Below are 8,921 nucleotides of genomic sequence, written 5' to 3'. Positions count from 1 at the left end.
TACATGTTCTTTAAATTCAAATTAAAGAAAGTTTCAGTACTCACTTATGTCTGAATAAAGGTTTCAGTTCTTTGTTTTGGATGTTGCCAAGATCTTTTTCGCATAAGGGTGTTGTTATTTCTAGAAGCATTAGTTCATTGGTATCACATTACAGACAATTAGTTGCACAGTATTTTCATAAATGATGCACTAGTTTGAAAGAAGTCAGTTTGAAGTATCTGAATTTAACTGTTAAGACATTGATATTAGATTCTGATTATAAAATATATCTCTTTCAAAAACAATGTTTCCCCCTCTTCTCTTAGACTTGACCCTTCTGTGGGTGGTGATATAACTTTCATATGTTACAACTCCTATTACTGAAAATAGATATTGTCTTAGTCTTCAGTCAACTCTCTATTTTATATTAAATTCTAATTATCTGTGTAGTTTTTTTAAGCTTCATTTTTTTTCTTACTCTCATTTCAGGCAAAATCACCTTAGGCATAATTTTTTTAAATGACTAACATTAAATGTATCTTTTTATTCTAAAATCTATTCTTTAAAATAAATTTAGATAGGAAACTTTCTTTTTAATATTTTGTATTCAAATGACTTAGTCACCACATTTATTAAGCATTTACTATGGGCCAAGCACTGTGCTAAGTGCCAGGAATTAAAAGAAAAATAGATTTTTAAAAATACTCTAATGAAGGAAGAGAGTACATAAAAACTGAAAGAAACTGAAAAATGAAATGAGAGGTAGAAGGGAGATGAAGGTACCTAGTGTGAGGCTGTGATAGAGAAAGTCCAGAGGAGGAGAGAGTACAGCCTGGAGAGGAATGACAACATGGCTGACCTTGATGTCCTCCTTACAATGGTGATCAGGGGAGAAACCATCCAGTCAAGGGGATAGGCCTTAGTAGTGGAATATGCTCCACTACTAATGTGAGAGTTCCAGGGGTGAAGTGACCTTCTAGGATCAAGAAGGTTATGGTGGGGGGAGGATTCTGGGAAAATGGAGTAGGCTTTCCAAATTTCCTCCACACACAAAAAAAGACAGAACAAAGCCTTGGAACACATAGAGAAAAGCAATTGTTCTCCTAAAACAATGTGAAAAAACTTCAGGAAAGACAGGATGTCCTGGGGAGAGGCTCAGCCTAAGTGAAGTACAAATACTTCCAGGACAACTCTGCAGAATCAACAAACAACAGTTCTGGAGGGCATCTGGGTTGAGAGTCATTTTCAGAGTTAGAAACATTTTTTGCAGTGTGAGGATCTGATAGCTGAGTAGGAGAAGACTGAAGCACCCAACTCCAAGCACACCGGTGCTGACCAGACAGCTTTGGGGAGAATAGCACATATCTGGTGAGTACAGTAGCAAAGGGGCAGGGACCCTATTGGCTGCTGGCACTTGCAGGAAAGAAGAATACTTAGTTTCACCTCCAGGGCAGAGAGGACAGCTGTAGTTTGCAACCACTAAAGGGACCCTAGAGAGCAAGATAATTTGTTGGATAGTGTAGCTGGGGGCCCTAGCCATAGCTTAGCAGTGGATTGCTCAATGTTGGGTCCCAAAACAGACCTCAGAAAATAACAAGAACTACCTGAGACTTGGGGCATCATTCCCCATACCTTAGGACTACAATTTGATTACAGCAGTAGTAGCTAAAAACAAAATAAAACAAAATGAGTAAATAAACAAAGAAGAAACAATCCAGGTAGTTACTATGGAGATAGAGATACTATGGGTTCATATTCAGACAAAAACAATGGAACTAAAAAAGCCACTCCTTTTTCAATGAGAAATGTCAAATTGTCCCAAGCACAAAAAGAATTCTTAGAAGAACTTGAAAAGGACTTTAAAAATCAAATAAAAGAGACTGAGGGAAAATTAGAAAAGAAAGAGCAATCCAAGAAGGAAAAAATAATTCCTTGAAAACCAGAATTGAGCAAGGGAAGCTAATGACATTCTAAGACATCAAGAAATAATAAATCAAAACTGAAAATGAAAAAAAAAAGTAAAGGAAAATGAATGAAGCATCTCATCAGAAAAAGAACTGATCTGGAGAACAGATCAAAGAGAAATAATATAAGAGTAGTCAGACTATGCGAAAACTATGATTATAGAAAAGAATCTTGATACAGTATTAAAAGAAATTATCAAGGAAAATTGCCTTGATGTTCTAGAACAAGAAAGCAAAGCAGAAGAAAAAAAAACAACAACAGTGATCACTACCTGAAAGAGATCCCAGGAAGAAAACTTACTGGAATATAATCACCAACTTTCAAAGTTCCTAGATTAAGAAGAAAATATTGGAAGCAACAAGAAAAAAATATCGTGGAGTTACAAGATCTGGCAGTAAGGTAGGTCTTGGAATACTATGTTCTGTAGAGTAAAAGAGCTAAAGTTACAACAATGAGTAACTTACTCAGAAAAGTTAAGTACAGTCTTGGGGGAAAATGGACACTTAATGAAGTGAAAGACTTTCTGGTATTTGTGACAAAAAGGGAAAATTTGACATGACATCAAGGAGAAATGACAGATAAATATTAAAGACCTATTATAAGGGAATCAATAAGGTCAATTTTTGTTTACTGTGTGTATGTTAAAGTATTAGTAATGCTCTTATGATTGTCATTACTTGGGTAATTTCAAAGAAAGGCTTGGGCTCAGTATGATGGGGTGATTCTAAAAAAATGAAACTGTGTAGGAAGAGACAAAAGGGAGTAATTATCTCATACAAATGAAGCATAAAATAAAAAAAAAAAAGATACAGAAAAAGCTGGGGGGAAGGGTGGGTAGTCCAGCAACCTTTCATCAGGAATGGATTAAAGAGAGAATAACATTTATATCTAGAATGATATAAAAGTCTGATAAATTCAGAAAGAAATAAGAGGGTAAGGGGATAGGGTGGGGAGAAAAGATAAAGGAGGGACTTTAAGAAGCATGGGTAGATTAAGTTAAGGAATAGGGTGGTAGTAGGCAGAAGTAAATCAGAGGAATAAAGAAGAATAGGGTAAATAGGATGAGAAAGTTAGTGAGGAAAATAGGAAGGAAGAAAATATACAAGTTATTATAGTTTAGGATGTGAATTGGATGAATTTACTCATAAAACAGAAATGTATAGCATATTGAAAATCTGAATGCAACAACACATTGCTCTTAGGAAACATTGTAAAAATGAGAGATACACTCAAAGATACAATAAAGGGCAGGAGAAGAATTTGTTATGTAGAAAAACAGGGACAACAATCATGATCTCAGACAAAGTTAAAGTTAAATACAAAAGTGAAAAATAAAGAAACTATACTGTGTCAGCAATACTGTTCAATATTGTTTTAGATCATTTTAAATATCTAGACAGTGTAAAATACTTGAGTATATATATACCTGCTAAAACAAACACAGGAACTATATGAAAATAAAGATAAAACACTATTTATACAAATAAACTCAGATCTAAATAATTGAAATAATACTTATTGTTCATGGGTAGGTAAAGCCACCATAATTATTAAAATCACAGTTTTACCTAACCTATTTATTAAATCTCATCCTAATTAAATTGCTGAAAAATTATTTTGGTATGTTGGAAAAAATAATAAATTTCATTTGAAAGAGGAAAAAGTCAGGTATTTCAAAGAAACTAGGAAAAAAAATGCAAAGGACATAGGTTCAGCAGTATTAGACATTAAATTATATTATAAGGGAGGGCATTGTTGAAGTGTAAGAAATGATCATTTTGATTATTTGAAATGAATACTTTCTTGTATGAGTAAAATATATGTAGCCAGGAATAGAAGGGATAAATAAAATTGACAAAATTGACAACCTCTCAGATGTGCTGTGATTGGATTGGAATACTGCTGTGGTGTAGGAAATGATGAGCTGGTTGATTTAGAAAAACATGGGAAGTGTAGGAGTTAAGAAGGAAGATTCTATCTACCTTCAGAGAAACAGATGACCGGTGGAAATAAGCATAGTAGTCTTAAATACATGTGTATGAGTGTATATGTGTATATAAGTGTATGTTTATAACTATGTGTGTATATACACACACAAACACACATATATACACACACATTGGATACATATGTATGTTTGTGTACGTGTGCATGTATATGCATAATGGTACACTTTTGGAGGGGGGTAAATGGGGAAAAAAGTAAAAAGTGCACAGCAGAGAAAAAAGAATCCTAACAAGGAAGCAAAGAAAAGGTGGACAGTAACAATGTGTAGTATTTATTACGTTGTTTTTCTGGAAACAGAAATTCATTGCTTTATATTGAATCCTCTCTTATGGTCTTCTGTGTACATGGCAATGCTTTTTTTTTTTCTCATTTTATATTTAAGTTTAAAATTTTAAAAATATCAAAAAAAAAAGAGGATTCTTGGACATTAGAGAGAAAAACATGAGTCAGGAGTCTAGCCTCTACAGGAACTTTAGAAGTCACTATGTTGATAGTCTTGTAGGAATTTTTTTTTTTTAAATCTTTGCCATGTAAATCAATCAACAAGCATTTAAGTGCCTCTTATTTGGCATGGGCTATGCTAATGGGTTATGTATATAAATACAGAAATGAAATAATCCCTGAGTATTTTTATAGATTGCCAACAGGTCAGAGATTAGTAGCCATTTATGAAGACTAAGGGAGAACGGTAAACAAGAGTCCATGGGTGGGATGTAGGTATATAAAGGGGAAATTAAAATTTACTATATTAAGAGGTTTATCATACCAACTTCATATTCCCTTGGATCTTAAATAAGACAGTCTGCTAGGACCTAAGAACTATGCAAACTTTTTTCTTCAGATGTTGGGGTAGATGCAGCCCTGGGCTATGTTTATACAATGAAAAGAATGGATTAAAATGTCGAATTCAATGTTTTTTATTATCTTAACAACTAAAGTATATTGACTGAATGACTGTAGTAGTATGATACAGTGAAGAAATTCACTTGCCAGGAAGATTTAGGGTTCAAATCCAATCTCTGACTTTTAGTAGCTTTGGGAGGATGGGGATATAATTTAAACTTTCCCTGTCTCAGTTTTCTCAACTGTAAAATGGAGATAATATCTATAGTAACTACCTTATAAGGTTGTAGTGAGTTCCAAAGTAGGCAACATATGCAACATATTACAACCTTGCCATTTTCCTTTTTTTAAAAAAAATAAATTTCATTCTTCAATACTATCTAAAAACAATTACACATTTTAAACCCTTTTTTGGGTTCCAAATTCTCTCCTTCTCTTCCTTCTCTCTCCACCTCATTGAGAGTGCAAGCAACCTGATATTGATTTTGCATATTCTGCTATTTTTGGGGGTGAATGATTGCTTACACTTCTTATAAAAAATGATGTATAAATCAATCTAAGAACCTCAAAAATCTATTAATTAAATTAATTAGCTCTTTTTCTCTTTGTGTAAATAATTAAGTCACTGGATAGAAAACTACATATTATAAGTTTTAGACTACATATCCACAAAATGTTAAATATGTCAAGAACAGAAATGTTGATATAAATAATGACCAAGATATACCTAAATGCAAGTTCATGTAACACTGTCATCTGGTTAGTATTGCACAATGGAGATCATGAATCTCCTTCCTACACATGCCAATGTTTGGTTCTTTTAAAGAAAGACTTTGTGCACACAGAGCAGATGTATGGGGGTGTGAAGACAAGATCTACCTTGTATAAAACCAAACTTTTCTAGTTGGTTTTCAAAACATGTTTTATTTTCTAGAATGTGAAAAAAACAAAAAACAATGATTATGTTAGAATATTTTTTTATTTGGATACACTTTAAAGTGACCTTGTGGACAGAACATTTGAACAACTTTAGAATTTTTGAGTTAGAAGTTTTTTAGAGAAGAATTATCTGATCTCCCTTTGCCCATTGTATTGAAAATTGTGGCTCAGAAAATTATGACTTACTTGGGGCAGTGGATAGAGCATGAGCGCAGGAGTCAGGAGGACCTGAGTTCAAATCTCACCTCAGACACTTGACACTCACTAACTGTGTGACTTTGGACAAGTCACTTAACCCCATTTGCCTCATCCTGGGTCATCTCCAGTCATCCTGATGAATATCTGGTCATTGGATTCAGATGGCTCTGGAGAAGGGAGGCTGGTGATCTGCACAGCCCTCCCTCACTCAAAAACAAAGTCAAGTGCAAGTCATGTCATCATTTCTCTGATGGCATGATCTTCTTTGGCAATGAAGGATGAACACACACACAGACACACACGTGACTTACTTAATGTATTTGTCTAGGATTTTCAAGAGTCTTAGATCATTGCTTTTACTAAATCATGTTTGAAAGGATGACAATTTCATTGAGGTAATAGTTATTCTGGACAAGCTTCTGGGCTGCTATTTTTAAATTGGCCCTTTAAAGAGAAAAATCTGATGAGATTTGTTCATGATACAAAATTTATTTTTCTAGGATGTCTGGTTACCTAGATGATTTTTCCTGAATGTCAGAATTTATGGCTTCCTATAATGTGCTGAATGACCTTAGAAAAATGCAATTCAGTTCTATAAATTCAAGACACAAAGACAAAAGTGAAATGGCCCTTTACTTTAAGGAATTTATATTCTGCTGAGGATAATCAGCATACACACAACAAAGTAGCTACAAAGTGTATTCAAAACAATACAAAACAATTTCAAGATAAAAAAGTAGTAACAAATGGGAGAAAATGCTTTGTGTTAGAGTGAATACTTACTTGAGTGGGACTTTTAAAGGAGATAACATGAATTATGAAGCATGATTGTATTCTAGATGTGGAGAATGATGTGTGTAAAAGCAGAGAAAAAGAAAATATACTCTCATGCATGGGTAACAGCCATTAGACTAAATTTTATATTAACAAATTTTATTTTTTAAATGAATGAACAAAAATCAATATTCTCTCCCTTTCTCCCAACAATATGGAGTGGGGGTGGAACACTCATGGAAAAAAATGAATAGTGAAGCAAAATAAATGTGGACATTGGACATGTGTGTATATTATACACACACACACATGCACATTTTTGCATTGTGAGCTTATGTTTCAAGTATAGGATATGGGTGACAGGCTTTCTTATTGGTCTTCTGGAATCAGTTGGTCTTTGTGTTGATTATACTAAGTCTTTCAAAGTTACTTTTTTTAAATAATATTGTGACATATAAAATTTTCTCCTGCTTTTTTACTCTGCATTGATTTATGCATTTTTCTCCAGATTTAATTGAAACAATCCCTTTCATTTTTTCTTTTAGCTCAAGTATATATTTTTGCATTCATATGCCATAATTTGTTCAGTCATTTCCCAATTGATGGATACTGCCTTAGTTTTTTATTCTTGTCACAAAAAAAACTGCTTTAAATGTAGTTTTTGTACATACAAAGTCTTTTCCTCTTCTTTCATCTGTTTTGCATATACCTCTAGCACTAGCCTCTCTGGGTCAAAGGCTATGGAGAGTTTAATGACTTTTAGGGTATAATTCCAAATTTCTTTCCAGAAGGGTTGTAGCAAATCACACCTCCACCAACTGTGCATTAATCTAAAGGTTTTCTGGTTTTATCAAATATTTGTCATTTTCAGTTTTATCAACTTACTAAACTGATGGGTATGAATTGGAATTTCAGAATTGCTATAAAATATATTTTTAATTGTTAATGATTTGGCTTATTTTTTAAGATATCAATAAATAACCTTGATTTCATCCTCTGAAAACTACCTATTCATATACTTTGACCATTTATCAAAAGGAAAAATGTTTCTTCTTACAATTTGAATCAATTCCATACATATTTAAGAAATGATCCCTTTATGAGAGAAAATTGCTTCAAAGATTTTCCCCCAGATTTCCTGTTTCTCATCTAATTTTTACTGCATTGGTTTTGTTTCCACAAAAAGTTCTTAATTTTGTATAATTGTTTTGTCCTTTTTTATCATCTCTATTCCTTGGTTGGTCATGAACTTTTCTCCCATCCATAATTCTGAAAGGTATTTACTCCCTTGATCCTCTGATTTGTTTATGATGCACTCTTTATGCTCAACTCATGCACCCATTTGGACATGTTTTGGACTAAGGTGTGAGATATTTGTCTATACCATCTCTTCTTAAACCATGATGCTATATGGGTTCAGGAAAATTTTGACATCAGTAAAAAATTTATGAATGTTCAATGATAAAAAATTAATTAATAATCAAAAGTATAATGAATCTGAGGTCTTTCTGGAAACACTTGCTGTCATTGTATCGTACAACTTCACTGAAGCCTTGGTTCTGAACACTAAGCATGCTCATTTTGCATTGTGCATGCCCTTATGCACTCTAAGAAGTCCTGGTCTATACCAAGGTTTTGCCTAACTATTTTCCAGTTATCCCAAGAGATTTTGTCAAATAGTGAGTTCTGGGGTCTTGCAGGTTATCCAATAGTAAGTACTATATTCGTTTCAAACTCTATGGTGTGTAATTAATCTGTTTCTCTGAGTAACTTCTCTATTTCTTAACTAGTATCAAATCTTTTCAATAACTGTTCCTTTTAGTACAATTTAAGGTAAAAAGTTACTAGCTACATTTTATTTCTACTTTTTTCCTCATTATTTTTCTTGAGATTCTTGACTCTATGGTTATCTACGTGCATTATCATAATCTGTAAAGAGCAATTATTTGATTTCTCCTTTGGTTATAGAAGGGTTATTTCACTGGGTATGAAGGAAACCATTTTGTTTAAAGACTAGAAAGGTAGGTGGGAGCTAGACTGTGGAAGACTTTAAATATCTGGATGAGAATTATGAAATTTATGATAGTGACAATGGAAAGCAACCAATAAAGATATACATATATATACACATATATATATTTATACACACACAGGGAGAGAGGGGATAAAAGTAATAATTAAAAACTCATCTGAAGGAAGAAGATACCAATAGTAAT

General features: G+C 33.1%; 1 long non-coding RNA gene across 2 annotated transcripts in view; it reads left to right on the top strand.

The window, feature by feature from the left end:
- The first annotated feature begins 1,187 nt into the window (after positions 1–1,187).
- LOC140529141 (uncharacterized) overlaps positions 1,188–8,921 on the top strand; it is a 32,825-nt gene continuing 25,091 nt past the window's right edge. For both annotated transcript variants that reach the window (XR_011975437.1, XR_011975436.1), the window contains exons 1-2: positions 1,188–1,347; positions 2,167–2,343. This is a non-coding gene — a long non-coding RNA (uncharacterized lncRNA). The remainder of the gene's footprint in view (positions 1,348–2,166; positions 2,344–8,921) is intronic.

Source organism: Notamacropus eugenii, chromosome 2 (assembly GCF_028372415.1).
Source record: "Notamacropus eugenii isolate mMacEug1 chromosome 2, mMacEug1.pri_v2, whole genome shotgun sequence".
NCBI classification, from domain to species: domain Eukaryota; kingdom Metazoa; phylum Chordata; class Mammalia; order Diprotodontia; family Macropodidae; genus Notamacropus; species Notamacropus eugenii.
This window is presented reverse-complemented; position numbering and strand designations above follow the sequence as displayed.